The sequence below is a fragment of the Lathamus discolor genome, chromosome 2 (genome assembly GCF_037157495.1).
Source record: "Lathamus discolor isolate bLatDis1 chromosome 2, bLatDis1.hap1, whole genome shotgun sequence".
Classification (NCBI taxonomy): Eukaryota; Metazoa; Chordata; class Aves; order Psittaciformes; family Psittacidae; genus Lathamus; species Lathamus discolor.
The window spans coordinates 110,764,653-110,783,614 of record NC_088885.1 but is presented as its reverse complement, the minus strand read 5'-3'; the positions used below and the strand labels follow the sequence as shown (position 1 = coordinate 110,783,614).

The window sequence follows — 18,962 nt, the reverse complement described above, 5'->3', positions numbered from 1 at the left end:
TAGCAGCACATTTGGATTATTCTTCATCTCATTTCTTTGGCGGACTGCAAGTGGTAAAAGAGAAAAGAGGGGGAAGGGGGGAGAAAGAGGGAACTGGACAAAAGATGAGGTGAGGAAAAGACACTGAAGACTTCCATAGCAGGCTGAAAGGGAAACAGATGTGACAAATCCATAGTCAATTATCCAAAGCAATTAAAGAAAAGAAGCTGGGCATTCCTGCTTTCTCTTTTAAGCACCTGTACCACCAGGTCCTGACCAGCTGGCGGTATTACAACTAAGACATTTGAAGATGTAAAGAAAAGTTTTCATTTACTGCCAGCCCCCCCAAACAAAGCTCAAACCCAAACCTGGGATATTCACGGCCACAGGAGAGGGTCATGCTTTAGTCTAACTAGAATTAGAAAAATAATTTAGAAGAGTAATTATAACATCCACAGTGGTTTAGAAACTGAACTGCACGAGGACAGGTGACAATTTATAGCTGACAACCCAAGACTGCCACCAGCTCCCGCTGTGCCAGAGCTGTTTACTAGGGGGACACCTATTCCCTGCTGATGCAACTGATCCGAGAAGAGACATGTCACCAACAATTAGAATTACTGAGTCTTAAGAAGTCACCACCTGCCATTCATCAGGTGGTGACAACTGATGGCAGGCATTCTCTGGCTTATCCCAGCTGGGAAACAAATCAGGAAATAAGCAGGAGTCTCTATTAGATGCAGGGCTAGTCTGGCATGACATTATTGTATTCTTGCAGGGGGAAAGGTTAAAAATCTACTTTAACCTTGAAAGAAGAAACCTCCACAAAATCAGGAAATCAGCTGCTCCACATTATCTAATGAACCAGGCAAGAAAACTGCAATAAAACCAACCAACCAACCACCACCACCACCACAAAAACCAGTCTGAAAGCAATAAAGCAAGTATTCCGGTAACTACAACAGTTTCACACCGTCTAAATAACAATAAGGGAAACAGTGTTTCCCACTGTGTGTTTAACTACTTTTTTCCTTTTCAATTCCCTCCTACCTTGTTAACTATTAGGCACAAAAATACGGAACAAAGTAAATCTTTCTAAACAAATACTATCTTAATATAGTCACACCAAGAGAAATTAATACCCTCGGTATAACCAACCATTACAACAGAAAAGATACTCTAATTTCCTCAAGAACTGTGAATCAGAGTTACTGCAAAGAAGGCGGCCCATAGCTGGTGAAACACCATACGAAATTTACTACCCATAAAGATTAAGAATATTCACCCTGCCAAGTCAGCCCCTAATGCTGCAATATAAAACAATTACTGGTGTTGAAACAAGCAGGAACAAAGTCAAAGAACGGCATCTTTACAAATTTCACCTGAGAGGTTTTACACAGAATAATGAATCATCACAAAAATAACGCTTTATCTTTTTCTTTTTTTTTTTTTTTCACTTCTGATGCTACTATTGCCCATTTATTAATTGTGCAAAAACATTAATGGAACAAGACTCAACTGCATGTATTAAGAATGTAATGCGTCCAAGTATCTTACAAAAGGCACCCCACACTCTACAGTAGAAAAGCCAGTTATCAATTCACGATACAAGTCGATCAAATGCCGAGTCACATCCTTTTAATCTCTCTACCACTACAAATAGATTCTGTAATTTGAACCACTTCTTCTTTTTGCCATGTGGCTGCCTATGATGAATGCTTTACTCTGAGGCCCATTTCTTTGACTCTTTAAAACTGCCAAGTTTTCTGCTAACGCTTAGTAAAAGTCCAATCACCTTTGCAAAAATGTCTTTGATAACAGCACCTGTTCCTTGCCTTTGGCTGAAACTTTACCATCATGCATGACTCAGAAGTCCAGCACACTTTTTATAATAAAGCAGATTAAAAGGGAAATGTATGGACATTTGTATGATTAAATATTCATCACAAATATTTTTCCTCCCCTACTTCTGGCATTTGGTTAACCTGTAACAGGCTGGTAAGACTTCGAGATGAAAAATAAATAAATAAATGAATGAATGAATGAATGAATGAATGAAACCATTTCCCAAGTCCAGTAAAACTGCTGGATTCTGCCCACGATATTGCTTGTTTGGCCAAATGGTCGATGTCAAAGCTACCCTGCACTGCAGTTACAACTGCTATTGACAGTTGTGTGTTCACCCACACAAGCTGTGGTTAGCAGCAAGAAGTTGTTACCATTGGTACACTTGAGTGCCATGAAGAAAAGCCCTTATTGAAGACCTGAATTCATTCTAGAGAAATAGCCTCTCCCTTGCTTCTCCCCTCCCCAGCCACTTCACTGTTAAGGTAATCTTCTTTCAGGGGTTAATGAGATTAACAGCAGAGATTTAATCAGCACTTCAAAGAGAAATACATTCAGAAATACGCAGAGAAAAATTTAAAAGCTCTACTTTTATAGCCACATATCCACAAAACAAAATTAAGGAAGCAAACTCCTTCGCTTTTAAAAGGCAAAAAAGTAGGTGGAAATTACTACAAAATACTGCGTATGCATTTATAAGGAGAAATGAGAAAAATGAGGGGAGGGAAGATGACATAAACCAAGACTGAGTGGTAGGGAAGGGAAAAATGATTGCCCACCCTATGTGGGGAAAAACCCAAAGACATTACTGTTTAGTCTTGTAATACATTACTGGCTAAGGAAAAAAAATAATAATCCCTAAGCAGCTGGTATGGAATGTTGGATTTGATTATTCTGGTACTGCATTTGTTATGAAAAAATGTATGTAACTGAAATAACATTATAACTATTTTTATCACCCTTTGTTTGATAGCAACAAAATATAAAGGAATACATTTCTGCCATTTAAATTCATGGCACTCCTTCTGAAGCATGGAACACTTTCTAGAAACAGATGTATATGGCAAGTTCCTCTTTGCTCTGTAGAAGTCCATCTATTCAAAGAAATACTGGCCCAAGGTAGGTTATTCCCAAGCCACTGATTTCCCATTAGTTAAATCATTATTTTAGACCAGCCTGGTGCCCGAATAAAAACTACTTAACTTCAGCACCTTGTTCTTTCTTTGAAACAAATACTCTTCTATTGATTCTCATCGGCATGTCCATGTGTTTGGTGAAGGGCTTAGGAGTCAGCCTGCTTGAGGTCTATCAGGAAACCACGTTCAGAAAGCATGGACTAAAAAGCACAGATCTTTTGTTCTGCTTTCTAGATGAAAACAGTCATATGTTAGAATATTTTCAAGAAGAAACAGTAGTTGAAAGACTACTGGAAGGACATCTGAAGGTTAGCAAGTTGCCCACAAAAATCAATGAAAGAATGACAGTACTCCAGGAAACAGTCATCAAATGAGACATCTAATTTGACGTGGGCTTTTTGGAAAAGTCACACAAAGGGCAAAAGTTCATTGTCGTTCAATACTCCACAAACTCCTGAGACAATGCCAGAGGATCCTTAATAAACCCTCTGCCAAATAAGAGATCTCCAAGAAAGTCAATGCTGCCCTCTTTATCTTCCCAACTCCTTTTTATAGCAGTGCTAGATCACATGAAAAGCTTTGTTCAACAACAATTGAAAAGTGTGGCCAGTAAAGCCTGTGTTTGTTTTTCTTTTCTCCTTTCCTTTCAGAAGGATGACCTACCAGCCCACAAAAATTAAGTTTTTCCTCAAGAGCCATCATATCCCAGGATACCAACAACTCGGGGTGTCTGCAGACTCATCCACCCACGTCTGAGAGCTGGGTGTCACAAAAGAACCACTTGTTCATCCAGTGGGTGTTTGCTCTTTCCAGTTGATAGTTACAGAAGTTATCTACTCATTGGTTCTCCTCGGGACACAAAGAAGATCTCCCACTGGCGTGAAGGAAGATGCTAGAGCTTTCTTTGAAAGAGGTGATTTTAACACAGGTGGATAAACTGACAATCTGTAACAGCCAGCTGTCTCAGAGCAAAGCAGTCACAAATGCCTCTAAACACCATATTCATTTCCTCCCCTTACTCTACCCACCAGCATCAAGATCTTGAGGGCTAGATGTTAGCTACTGAAACCCTGAAGACCAAAAGCTGGGAGAGCCTCACATCTGTTCCACTTGCTGCAATGAATTTGATAATAAAACCCCTTCACTAGGAAAACAAAACAAAACAGAACGCCCACACAAACAAAAATCACTAAAAACACAACAAGCAAACCACCAAAAACAACACAAGAAAAATTAGGACTTTCCACTTGGGGCCAACTGGAGGTACTCTTCTGATCTTGCACTTCTGTTATGATAAAACATGTGCCCAGATGCTTCTGGAGACTTGGTCATGATGTAAGGCCAGAAATGACGACCGCACGTAGCCATTCTGACATGCCATAAAGAGAAAGACACTCTAGGCAGTTGTTCTCTTTTCAATCTCTAAACTAAACCAGGTTCTAAAACTGTACAACAGGAAGGGCAAAAGAAAAATCACTAAGGGGAAGGACAGGTTGCAACATTCCTTTTGACTACTGAAATTGTACATATGGCCAAAAAGAGCACACAAGTCATTTTTCAGTATGATGAGTCAAGTTAAAAGAACAAGCAAGTCAAGTCTCGTTCTAGACAGATGAAGCAAGACTGCAAATATTCTCCTGCCTAAAAACAACAACAAAAAGCCACCCCTCCATGCTACACAATACGAAAAAGAATTGAGAATCAAAATTCCTAATAAAAAGACAAAAAAAAAAAAATCATTGAAGATTCCCATTACTCTACCTTCACTTCTCACTGTTAGCAAAAGTAAATATTTCTTTTTTTCTGTCAAGAAAAGAAGCATCCTCACTTCTCAAGTGTGAAACAAATGTCTTCAAAAACTTACAACTAAAGTCATGATAGAAAGTTATTAAAATTTCATGTAATGATGAAGACAGGATATTCTGTGGAAAGTTAGCTAATGGATCCATTAGCTGACTACTTGCTCGAACAAGTGCAAGCTGACTCCATATGTCACTGGAGACATGCAACCTATACTGGCTTTTCGAACACTAGGCAAACAATGCAGAGCATCTGCCAAACAGCTGGTTTCAGGCTGTGGTATTGAAAACCCATTTATTGAAAGTGACACAGGCTGGAAGAAATTAAGATAACCAGAAAAGAGGCTAACAACCGCTTTGGCCAATACCATAATATCCAGCTAATTCAGTCCATCTTTAACAGGTCACTGCTTTGGTATAAAAATATGGGTGAGCTTTCTTATCTACAAAGCAACCTGGCATGTTTTTAAAACAAAATAAAGAATTGCCTTGTGTTCTTTGCAAAGCATATGCAATTTTAAAAAATGATGCAGTTTTTATCATGTGATATAATTTCATTTTTAAGAGCTGTCAAATTATAAGGTTTGCTTATTTTACCATGAACAACCTATGGCATTTCAAAGAATGATGTTCTACTGGATTCAGTTTTATACTTAGCAATAGCATTAGTTTAATGAGACCTTAGAGAGTCTGTATCATTATGCAGTTAAAGTGCGACTGACATGACCTTGTAATTAATGATCTAGTAAGGAGCAAAAAGTGAAGTAAGAAGCATTAAAAAAAAGAAAGACACTGAAGCAAGGATTTAGGTCACTAGAATTTCAATGTTTACCACACATATTCAGTTCAACCCAGAAAAAATACTTTCATCACCGACTAATGGAATCTGAGATTTTTGATCCTAATTTTTCTATAGACCAAACCACACTTCTATCATGTCTATACAAACATATTCAAGGAAAAATTCTGTGGCTGCTGTGGTAATGCTTTTGATTTCATAGAACCATCACAAACCCCAGAATGTTTGCTAACCAAGCGACAGCTAGCAAACCCAGAAGACTCTGTACAAGGAGAGAAACACAAGTGAGTATAAAATTGCTTTTGTAGTTGGGCATTTTGCACTTCAGAGTTAAAAGCTGTTGGAAAGATTGCATATTTCTGTTCAAGTTTTCTGCTCAGTCGGGTGGGTGGGGGGCAAGTTATCGGTCGGCTGGTGCTGAGGTGTTGTATTTCTCTTCCCTGGTTATTTGCCTTATCATTATTGTTACTGGTGGTAGCAGTAGTGATTTGTGTTATACCTTAGTTACTAAACTGTTCTTATCAACCCGTGGGAGTTGCATTCTTTTTGATTCTCCTCTCTGTCCCTCCAAGAGTAGGGGGAGGGCAAGAAAAGGGGGGGGGGGAGTGAGAGAGAGACTGCGTGATTTATGGCTGACTGGGTTTACACCACGACATATGGGAATCAGAATTTTAAATTGGCATTAAATTAGATATTGAGACTGATCCTTCAACTGGAGGAGCTAGCTACCTGGCTGACAAAATCAGTACAACTGTGCTCTGAAGGAACATCAGACCTCAAAACACTACCTGGAAAATAGGATTAGCAGGAACTGCATTTAAATAAAAGTGGTTAGTGGCAAGTGGTAAGGAAAGACAGACTCCTACTACAGCAAGCCTACTGTAATTTTAAAGACTCATCTAATCAAAGATATTCTAGTTCAGTATCCTGTCTTTCAGAGTGGCCTTTGCCTATAAACAGGAGCTCTTCCATCACCATTGGCATGAACTCTGACAGTAAGGTTGTCTCTCTATAGAATAAGTAACCAGCAGGAAATGCCTTAGAAGATGAGAGCAGCGGGATGAGCACAGACAGCTCCAACTTCCACCAATCTGTAGCTCAAAGTCCACAGCCAAATGGAGACTAAGGACTCAGCTACATGACAAAACTCATACAGGTGTGACCCAGCTTACAAATTTAAACTAACATAGTTATGTTAATGTAACATCTGCACAGGATTTGCATTCTAGTATACATCTTTACTTGAATTCTTTTATGCTGCCTGGTTAAAGCCAGAATAATCATATCCAAGGAAATAGTTACTTCTATAATGATAGATTTAAACATCATGACTTTCTATTCTAGACAAGGCTTCCGAAAACCCACAGGAGGTGAGCGTCACAGCCAAGACCTGGACTGAGATGTTCCAATAACTATAGTGGCCTGACTTTTAGTAAGGTTTCCTCTTGAAAGCTGTTCAAGCATCTGAAAAAGCACATTCCCATCATCAACCCCCTTGTCTCCCAGTTTCTCAACACCAGCAATCTCCACCTCAGCTTGAAACTGCCTTCCTTGTGTGCAAGACAACAGAAAACATAAAAGAAAGGTGATGCTGGGTAGAAAAAAACCCAAACAAACCAGAACATTTTGTTCCCCACCAAAACCCTACACCTCAAACCCAACTGCAGTAGGCACAAAGCCTGCTGGGGTACCTGACTGACAGCCAGAGAGAGCTGCTTTGAACTTCCAAAGCAGAACAGAGAAGAGGAAATATGTAAAATTTAAATGGTTACACTTAATTTTTTTAAAAAAACCTATCAATGGCTCAATAGAACTTCTATTTTAAGAAAGTTTGTTTTCGGGATCTGTTCTGGATTTTCAGTGAAGCGGGCACACTGTTCACATCCACAAAGAGCGAAAAATAATTTGTGCTTTTGTACATCCAAGAAAAACCCTGCTGATGAACCTAAGGCAGATGATGCAAGATATACAACACTGACAAGATAAAAAACCTGATGGATTAATTTTCTTTATTCCAGCAATCAAGGTCACAAGAGAGGGATTAACTAAAATACCAGACTTGCAAAAGCAATTTTATGTGCTTATAATATATAATACATACACAAGGCCATTTTTAGAGTTACAATGTCTAGCCGTATAATTTCAAACCTTTACCACACAAAGACATTTTCTCTGACAACAGATGATATCACAGACAAACAACCAATATATTGTCTAGACAGCATTACTGCTGCTCCATTGTCCTGAACATTTAAGTACAGAGTCAATAAATAAATGTAAGTAGAAAAGGACAATTCTGGGGTTTTGTTTCAGTGTAATAACCATTTTTAGTATTTTATAAATAATAACAATTATATTGAAAACTAAAAGGCTCATATATTCAAGAAGTCTTATACATTCAAGATTGTTTCAGATGATGGTAAGATGCATGTCATACCTTGTCAAAGCTATCTAGCCCATTTCAGACTGAATTTAGGAACTAATTTATAAATAGAAAGATTTTGTTTCCATTAAATCCTATTAGGGAAACAACAAAATGTATGCTTGGTACCACGTAACATTTTCATACATTCAGCTTTCAACTGTTCTATTTCAGTGTATTATTTCCAAGATACCTCCAAAAGTTATTCAAAAAGCAACTTTTATGTTCTGTTTTCCAGGTCTCACAGCAGCAGGAAGCATGCAAACTGCCTTCCCAAAGGACATCTGCATTACAGAAAAAGTGAAGTAAAACTTGTATGGTAAAAGAAGAATTTGCTGCAATTTTTGTTCTGAAATATTCTGTGATAATTTAGGAAGCAATTTCTTTCAAAGTTCATCTGTGAAAATATATAAGAAAACTGGACTACAACATCTGCAAACTCTCCAAAACTCAGAGATACTGAAATTAATATGAAACTATAGTATTTTTCATCTTCTCAGCTGGGCACAGAGCTGAAGCAGCAATTACATTTTAGGATGACAGAGGAATTCAGTATCAGCAAGAATCCAGTTGTAAATTCATTTAATCAACTTACAAATACAAAGAAAAGGAACAGTCACAGGAACTGAGAAGATTAATCAAAAAAAGACCTGTAATAAATGACTTATATCCACCCACATTATAGCACAGGAATACTGCTAAGGAATCTCATGGAACTTAGAAGTAATTTATTTGGTGTTTGACACACTGTTACTTAACATTTGCACATACCTGCTTTGTTGAGATGAATTTTCTCAGCTACTGTTTGCCAAATGTCACACTAAGTCGAAAGCGAATTCCCCTTTATTCTCAATGATTTTTTTATCCGAATATAATTGACATTATTAGCATGTAAAGAAAAATCAGTAATTAAAGTATTTAAATCCAATTACTGACAAAATGCTGTCACTCATTTATTCAAACGCCACATACCCAGATCTCCTTCAGCAATTAGCTCTTTGCTGAACAACAGGAATTTCAAGAAGCCAGCTGGAAAATATCAGCTTTTTGACTAAAATAAAAAGTGAAAGTATGTATAAACAATTACAACCACACACGTACACTGTTCTTCATGATTCAATAGCTTGTGTTTTCCTTTTTACATAAAAAACAAGTGAAAAGTACAATTAAATTGTAAAGAAATTCAAAATTAAACAAAAAAATAAGTAAGATGACAACTGCTAAATAACACCCTTATTAAAAGGGAAGAGCTGGATGATGTTTTAACTAAACAAGAATTATTACCCTAATAGCTATCATCACTGCTATTGCACTGCTTTCCATACTGACAGATATAATAGTATTCACAGACAAGAAGACCAGGAGAAATTACCTTCATTAGCTTGTCAGGCATCTTGCACAATAGAGGCCATACAGCTGCACTAAATTAATTTCTCTTTTCATGGTTTTGACGGTACGCACATGCTCAAATTCATTGTGACCTGTATGAAAAGTTCACCCACACTGGCCAAGTCCTAAATTTTAAACACAGTAACCACTAAAAGTACATGCCTTGTGTCCCATCTGAAATTTAACGCAAATATCCAGCCGGCAGTCTTATTACAGCCTTGCCTTGGAGCCCTAACACCACCCTGTTTCTCTTCCCTGTATAAGTAGACCATGGGCATGGGCAGGGACATCTTTCACTGATCAGGTTGCTCAAAGTCCTGTCCAACTTGACCCTGAACACGCTCAATGACATGGTATCCACAACTTCTCTGGCCTACCTGTTCTGGGGCCTCGCCACTCTCATCATAAAACATTTCTTCCTCATACCTAATGTAAATCTATTCTTCTTTCGGTTTAGAACTATTACACTTGTCCTGTTACTACAGGCCCTGATAAAAGGTCTCTCTCCACCTCTCTTATGAGCTCCCTTTATATATTCAAAGGCCACAGTAAGTCTCCCCAGTGCCTTCACTTCTCTAGGCTCTAGCAACCCCAGTTCTCTCAGCCTGTCTTCATACAAGCGGTGTTCTACCCCTCTGGTAATTTTTGTGGCCCTCTTATGGACCTGCTCTAATATGCCCATGCCTTTCTTATACTGCGGACGCTAGAGCTTTTGCAGTACTCCAGGTGGCATCACCCAAGCAGAGGGGCTGCACCTCCCTGAACCTGGTGGCCACACTTCTTTTTATGTTCCCAGGATGCAGTTGGCTTTCTGGGCTGCAAGCGTACACTTATGGGTCATGTCCGATCTTCCATCCACCAATACCCACACCCCAGGTCCTTCTCTGCAGGGCTGATCTCAATTTGTTCCTCCTCCAGCCTATATTGACACCTGGGATTGCTGTGACCCAGGTACAGAAGCTTGCCCTTTACCTTTTTCAACTTCATGATGTTCACATGGGCCCATTTGAGCCTCTAGTATTTATTTTGGCAGCAGCCACTGTCCCTAGAACACAAGTTCCTACATCCCGAAAGCACAGTCCACATCCTTCTTGCTAGGAGTACAGTAATTTTGCTGTACTAAGCAGGCATGACTTAACTAATCCAAATTAATCCAACAGTGGAGCTGTGAGACAAATTTTTTTGGGAAAAAACCACCCCAACAGATCTATCACTCATCTGAAAATAGAGACAACAGGACACAGTAACAGTCTCACCATTACCCTACCCAGGGTTTCTTATAACTATCTCCAATACTCCATTCCCTGTTCATCATCTATGCTGCAAGCACCTGGCACTGTGTTTTGCAACATGCGTGGAGCTCAGCCACGCAGCAGCTCTACCTACCAAGCTCATCTGCTTCTGCAGGAAAAAGATGTTCCTGCTGCACCTCAGCAAACACACTGCAGAAGGAAAGCACCCGCTTTCTTCTTGCCTTGGGAAGCAAAACTGGCTTATTTGTAGGTTACAGTCAGAGAAGTTTTGTTCTGAAGGTGGGCATTTTGCAAGTGATTTTGTAAGCCTGCTACCAAAAAACCCCCCAAAACACAAGCCCGAACCAAACTTCATTATTTGTTTTCCAAAACAAGGTGTTACTTTCTCTCACATTCATGTTGTTTCATTTGCCTAAGGAATCAAAACACTGAACTCTTTCCAGTTCGAGACTAGCAATTATGAGTGACATGTACTGGGTGTACCAAACCTGCAATGATGGCATGTAATGGAAAACCACACAGCATTCCCTTCCTACTGGCTTTCCATTAGATTCTTCTTCCCTCGATTTTTTCTCTGTCACTTAAAACTGCTGAAAGGGATTTAACCACAGCTCATAAAAGCACTCCTGAAAAAGAGGTCAAAGACAAACTTTTCCTCACGGATGGAGTGAAACAAAGGGGAACCATCTCAGCATTCCCTGTGATTGAAGGTTTATTAAATACAGCTCGAAAAATATTGAAGTCTTCAGATACCTACATTAAAGATGACATCAGTTTTCTCTTCACCTTTTTTAAAGGTTTTCTACATTTGGCAATGGGCCTTCCCTCTGATTTAGCATTTTCCCAGCTCAGATTACTCCTTACCATACACACAACGCAATTCAAGCATGAATGAGCCACTGGCATGTAAAACACATTATCAGTCACTATTCTCCACACAACCACACAGTTGGTGAACACAACCAATAGCTTTGATAGTTAGTCACTCTACAGGATACAAAATAAAACATGAATAGATGAGAGAAGGGTGTGAAGAGGAAAGTGGAGATGGTAAGACAACAACTAGAGTGCTAAGAGTTCTCTTTAAAAAAGGATCAGAATATCAAAGACCAAAGAAAAGAGCAATAGTTTTGTCATATTTCATGTAGGTAAAGACTGTTAACCTACAACAGGGTACAACCCAGTACAAAGACATCCTGCAGCTCTCGTTGACAGGTTCAGATAATGCTCTATGAAATAGGTATGTAAAATGCCTTGGCCATTTCATGTTCTCAATCATTTTGGTACTTTATTTTCAGGAGTACACAACGTATACTTAAAGATTCTCTCTGGGGTAAATAACTGCTGTTTAGTAGCAGATCTTCTTGTTCCTGACCAGTAAGCAGAGCTTTTAGCAATGCTCTTTTGACACCAAAAGTATTGCCAGAAGGAAGCACAATTTCCATTTTAATTAAATGTTAAATTGAAGGGTGGGGGAAGATATTAGGGATTGAGCAGAAGTGTGCATATCAAACAACCTATTCGTCAGTAACTTCCACGAGTGATTCAAATTTTGGTCACATGTCAGAAGAATTTAGGTTATGAGTAATAATGAAAGAAACAACAAATTAACAATACTTAAATAGAATTGATGCTGCCTGATAGAACCATTGCAACGGCAGAACTTCTTACCTACAAAAATAAGCAGCATGCTTAAGCCAGCTAAAATACGTACTTTGCTGAAGATTTGACAGCTCCAACTGAAAATTTCAATAAACACAAGTATTCATTGAAAACAAACAAACAAAAAAAAAATTAATTTTTTTTTTATTTTATCATGTAGCCATAAAACAACAGAAAGGGGAGAAAGCCTCGCTCCATGTTTCTCCTGGAGGGTGGGGAGAGGTCTTTTAAGTCCTTTCATGTGGTTTTCTTACTCGTTTGTACTCTGGTTCATCTTATACTGATCTAAACCAATGGTTTACAAACATGTTAAAACTCCTGCTTCTCACTTCGCATAAGCTTAAATAGGAAGCTGTATCTGAGCAGAAGTTAAAGGCGCTCCCTATCTACCAGAATTGGATTTCTTTGCTAATCTTCTAAACTTTAAAATTGCTTTAAGTCCTCACCAGTTTTATAAACTTAATGCTTCCAAATGTCATCTTTCAAGCAGGAAGCAAATCAATACGATCATCCCACAGGATAGCTCTAAGAATCAATTTTGCATATTTTTAAACACTATTTTCTAGACTAAACACAAAATGATCTGCTGGAAACCAGCTTCTGTTGTTTGGAGTAATTTATGGACTCCTTGCTGCCAGAATCCACTGCTATTCACAAAGAATACTACTAAGAGTGAACCATGAGGGTGAGTGTAATTAGAATAAATACCTTTACCTTCGGCCACTAGAGGAATGGCAGAGTTCACTGGTGACTGGTCTAAAGGCACGTAAGATGTGCACAATACGCAGTATATTCCAAATACACAGTAAAAAGACAAGAAAAAACAGCGGCAAGTAACTTCCTTGGGAAAATCTTACAGGGAAGGAGTAGGTAGCACTTCATATTTCTACCAAATACTAGTTATAACTCAACATGAAGAAAGGGTATTGTCCCCAGGCAATGTTCAGTATCGAGTGGAGAGCTCAGCAATCGCTCCTTAACTCACAAGCTCACAGGTTTGTATTTCCTGCTTGTTCCTACAACACCCAGCATTAAACTGTCAGAATAGCGATGGGGAGAATTATCCAGCCATTCCCAACTGGTAAAGACTACTGGGGTTCTTTATGTTCCCCTCTTGCAGGGAGGTGTTTTTTTCTAGGAGTGCCTGGTAATTTCTATTTGACAATGCTCTGCCAGTGTTAAGCGCTGACAATGTGCTTCATCCATCCTCCTGTCTTCCTGTAGCATGTCACAGCTGTGACTTCTGACTTCGCTGGTTTCGTGAGAGAGCTGAGAACTGGTTTACATCCTTTCCGGAACAAGTAAAGAGTCCAAACAGTATCTGTACAGCACCCAGTTCTCCCAGTTAGAACCCCTAATAACCCTTCAGTTCCAAGTTTGCAACCACTGATTTCCCCTAAACTCCTAATGAGGAACTCCTCCTTATGTTTGTATCTGGTGGAGGAAAATGTTTGAAGGATACAGGTTTCTATGATACACATAACCTTAAATGTTGTTGTTAGTTATTGTCTATTTCCAAGCTACTTTTCTAGATATAGGCTGATAAAGGAAATAAAAAAAATAATGTTTAAAAAAATCAGCCTTTGATATATAACTGAACATAAGCATAATAGGATAGAAAATAGGATAGAAAATACAGACAATACACAATACGATACAATAGAATTGGGATTGTAATAGTTTCTTATTTTTAATTCAGGTATAAGGACAGAGTCTGATGGTAGGATCTAATCAGTGTTATCAAGAGAATAATGTTGCCACATATTGTGACAAAAAAAGCAGAGTTCCCGAAAGAAAGAGGAAAGAGGAGGAGATTGCCACTGACAGGAATCAAAAACTATAAACAGGAAAAAGGGGGTGAGGGGGCTGGTGTGTGAAGACTTTTCAAGCATGGCAGAGTGAGGAAGCATGGCACAGCATGGAAAGTACTTAAAAAGGATACCAGCCACTCCAAGTGCCTGCTCCAGACAAACAGAAGCAAAAATTAAGGAAGGTATCTACACTGCTTACCTTTTGGTCCTGAACATGTGAAGACTGGACCACCTTACACAGGTTTGTGGTACAACCAGTGGAAAGACACGGGCTCCTCTAGAGGAACAATGATTTTAAGGACACCTACATTATTTTTTTTATCCCTAACATTTAACAGAAAGTTACAGAGCAGAAAAAAAAATTGTGTTATATGCCCTGCTCTTCTCATTACGCTAGTCTCTGTCGTCATCCCTGCATCCCAAAAACCAAACCAGTTGGCAACAAGACTAGTCAGCCTCGCAGAGCTAGATGCTTAGAAATTAGGTAATGTGAATATATCCTACTTGTTAAGTTTCAAATCTGCTGTAAAAGAGCAACTTCAAACAAGACAAAATATGAAACAGGCTAGAGTGCTGATTTTAAATGTCTGAAACACAACTCATGGAAATAAAAAGACTTCTACTCAACTGCTGTGCCAGTCAAGCTAGTGTCCTTTTAAATAATTCCCTAGTTTAAACTAATGACATTTATAGTTGGTAATGGACTTCAGGTGGAATTAATCTTCCAAATTTAGACATCCATCTGGGGGTGAGATGAATCATGCAGTGAAAGTGCTTATTTCTCTCCACTGACTATAAAGGGAGCCTACAGAACTAGCTCACTTATAGGCAGCCAAAGCTGCTAATGTTCAAGTTTACTTTGCATAGGGTGCCTAATGGTTGTCGTCTTCTACGACTGAATCAACAACAACAGCAACAAAAAAAGCTAGTAAAGTTTTCTTTCAACAAGGTGAGAAGCAACACTGTCCTAAATTAGCACCAGGAATTAGCTTAAACTGTGTGTGCAAACACTAGCACAGTCACTGTTTTCCCCTTGCACGACATTAGAAATGTTCATGGAAAAATAAGCACACCTTTTAAATACCCTCCATCTTACATCTTTGTACAAATCTTAACCATGAAACCACACATAGAAAGCTATCCAGAATCCGATATTTTCATAAAATTATGCATAACTGGATGAAAATATATTAGTAAGTCTACTAACTGCCTATACTCAGCCTAAACTCCAATAATATTTCTACATAAAGGAGGGACTTAGAATTCAAAAATCAGTGACACAGTAAAGCATACTACTAAATCAAAATAATTATTAAGATTGAATCAAACAGTAAAATTTTCTCTGACTTGCGCAGCTGACACCTTAAAAAAAAAAAAGGAACAGGGCAACAACATTAAATAGCAGCCTCTTGTTTCAAATAGCATGAATCTTCTCAAATGCAGTATTTGTCCAGCACAATGTCCTCTCAATGTTACTTTTCCATTTACAAGTAGAGAGGTCTCCTGAGTATTTCAATAATCTTACAGACACAAAGAAGTATATTTTTACCGATAATCTGGTCACGTACAACAGAGATACAGGGTCTTAGATTGTCTGGGGGAGGGAAAGGAATACAAAAATCACCTCAACGGAGTCTGAAGGAAAAGCAGAAATTACCAGCCTACAGACAACCCAAACCACGCATTTATTTGATCAACATTTACTGAGAAAAACCTCTTTCCCTAAAGGCACTGTATTGCATGAGGAGCACATGAGAGAGAGGCGATTGTAAGTGCATCTATTACATGACCAAAAAAGTACTATACATCAGTAAGAGGATGAAGTAATATGAAATTAAACCATCGACTCACATGTACCTGCAGTCCTATCCCTGCTCTGAACACAATCCTTTCCTCATGGACATTTTATATTTTGGTGTCACACACCAGCTCACAGAAAGAAAAGAATATGTAACCAGTGGACTTAAACACCCTCTAAATAGGTTAGCACCCCATTTTGGGCCAAAGTTTAAGTGCTACTGCTAGAAAGGATTCTGGAAAATGAGTAACAGAGAAATCAAATTTAAAAAAGGGATGGGCTTTATAACAAAGTAATGGCTGCAGTGAGCAAGCCCCAAAGCTCCAAGTCCATTCAAATACCCTCTCACGAATAGCACCCGATAACAGATACCAAGTGAAGCATGTTAAGAACGTAATAAACATGTAGTAGTGCTTCCCCAGAACACTCTCTGAGCCCCCAACAGTTTGCAGAAGCAGGATTTCCTGAACAAGAATAGGTATTTTCCTTTGATGATTCTTCTTCCATGCAACAGCAGTTTTCCTCGGCACTGATGTGATGTTTAGCTTCCTTAAATTCCTGAGGCAAGGAATTCTATAGCTTAATTACATGCTCTGTTGAGAACCACCTCCTTTTGTCTGTTTTCAATTCATCAGCTGCTGTTTCATTAGATACCTCGTAGTGCATGTGCACTAAAATAAAAGAGTGAATAAAAAACACTCCCTATTTATGTCCCATTGATCTGCTGAACACTTTACAGAATTCTGTGACACCACTTCTTGGTCACCTTTTCTACAACAATGAATTCAGCTGCTCTTACAGATAATTGCTACAGATTTGCTCTTCCTTAAAACTTCAACTACGTTCTTTTTGAGATGATGACAGGGAGAGGAGGGATCAGGGCAGAACTACGTAAGATAATTCGAGTATAATCATTATTCTCTCTTTCATTCCTAACCACTTCTAGTGGCAAGTCAGCTTCGAGCTCTTTTTTTTTTTTTTAGATGAGAAGACAAGCTTGCTCCTCTGCACCTCCAAATATATCATGTGAAGCAATTTATGAGAAATTTCATCTGCCATTTTAACGACATTGCTCAGCAACTGGACAAGTCCATGTGCAGTGGTCTGCCTTGCATCTGCTACCCATCAGTAAAGCCTATGAGCTCACTTTTATTTAATATCCTTTATGAACTTGAACATTCTTCACTAAGATAATTCTGGAGAATTGTTACCCTCCACCCCCCTCTACTCTATTTACTCCAATTCTCCCTTTCTTGCATTTTAGTCATTAATGTAACCACATGAAGTCCTCCTCCTCTATCCTATGGCTGCTTAATTTCTCCAAAATTCTCTGGTGGGGGCCACTGTCAAATGCCTGTTGGACATCCAAGTAAACTATTTCTGTCAGATCTTAGTTATTCATGTGCTCGCCTTCAAAAAAACCTCCGGTGAATTCGCAAAACGTGACATCCCTTCACAGCAGGCTCTTAAGTCTTCCTCAATACATCATGTTTATCCATGTCATCTTCATTATTATTTTGACTGATTTACTTGGAACAGATGTCAGGCTTACTGATCTGTAGTTCCCCAGATATCTCCTGATGCCTTTTTTGTTTTAAACAAAAATAAAATCAGTGTCACATTCAAATTAAGACATTACAGATCATACATACATGATTTTTTTTATCTTAGCTAGATGTTGCATTTGTAGCTTAGTATCTATGGTACAGTAATCCTTACTTGCTTGCCATTTGTAAAGCCATACTTCTTCATAAGTGCAAAAGCTTACTTCATTAGTGCAAAAGCAAGACTCTCTAAAGAGATGTAAGTGGGTTTTGTTTCATTTCCTTAGAAGGTTTAAGCTGTGACTTTGGGAAGATCAGTAAATGATAAAGATTTACCATGAGAGTAATACTACAAATATTTAGCTGTAGTAAAAGAACTCTCTTATCTTTCCACTCAGTTCCATATATATATGCCCCTGCACAGTAGTAGCCATTCAACTATTTAATAGCTGTCCTAATTACCACAAAATACAAATGAGCTTGTGACAACATCGTTATTCATTTGCAAGTGAGACAGCATTCAAAGGAAGTATAACTTTTAACATCTTGCTAGACAACTGGTATTGTTAACATCTGTGGAAACTACAACCAATGAGCAGACAACTTGAGACATGGACTAAATCAAACCAATTTTCAATATACATAGGTATTTTTATCCTCACCAATTGTGTGAATTTGCAGTTTTGTTTCACAAGGTTTCTAAGAGACCTGCAAATTTCATGTTCCAGTTCACACACTTTTTCCTCAGCACAGCGCTGACTTTCATCTTATTTTTTACTCACAAGTCCAAAGACGAAGAGTTGAAAATAAGTCCTACCTTAGTAAACTGATCAGGTGCTTTTCTGTGACACAAGCTCAAATTCTAGGTTTCATTATGACTATATTTCTATTGGTAAGATGTTAAACATAATAATGTGTTTAAATCCATATACAACTGTTTCAGCTCCTTTTTTTTCCTCTACATTTTGAATTAGTCTAAAGGAAATCCTTATTTCTAACACCAACAGAACAGCATGAACTCATCAATTCAGTATGCTTAGTCAAATGAAGGGAGAAAAACAAACAAAAGAAACCCCACCACCTTATTACCATTACTAAAAAGACCGTTGAAGCAAGCATAGAGTCTACATCCTAAGGGTTTACAGCACTGAGAAAAAATTATCCTATTGTAGATGTTGAAAAAATATCTTTCCAAATAAGAAATTAAAACATTTCCTTGACTTAAAAGGCTCTGGTGCTGTTCAGTCTTCCAGGCAGCAGAGAAGTTAACAGTATCCTCACCACTGCTGTCATGGGAGTGGGGAGAGGACGCAGCAGACAATAAAGCCAAACACAGACTTGATATTAATAGCAGAAAGCTAAGAAACCAAGAGAACAATGCAGTTGGCTAAGAGTTATCTCCCCCTTTCCCAAGCTGTCGTAAGAAAGCTGACAGAAAAAAATAAATAAGAAAAATCTGGCTGCCAAAACACACATACAAAAATATTCTGCCCTTCACCACCTGTGTTTTGTTTCATTTCAACAA

The 18,962-nt window shown here is 38.4% G+C and overlaps 1 protein-coding gene across 1 annotated transcript in view; it reads right to left on the bottom strand.

Moving 5' to 3' along the window:
- YES1 (YES proto-oncogene 1, Src family tyrosine kinase) overlaps positions 1-18,962 on the bottom strand; it is a 51,329-nt gene that overhangs the window by 18,955 nt on the left and 13,412 nt on the right. The window lies entirely within an intron of this gene.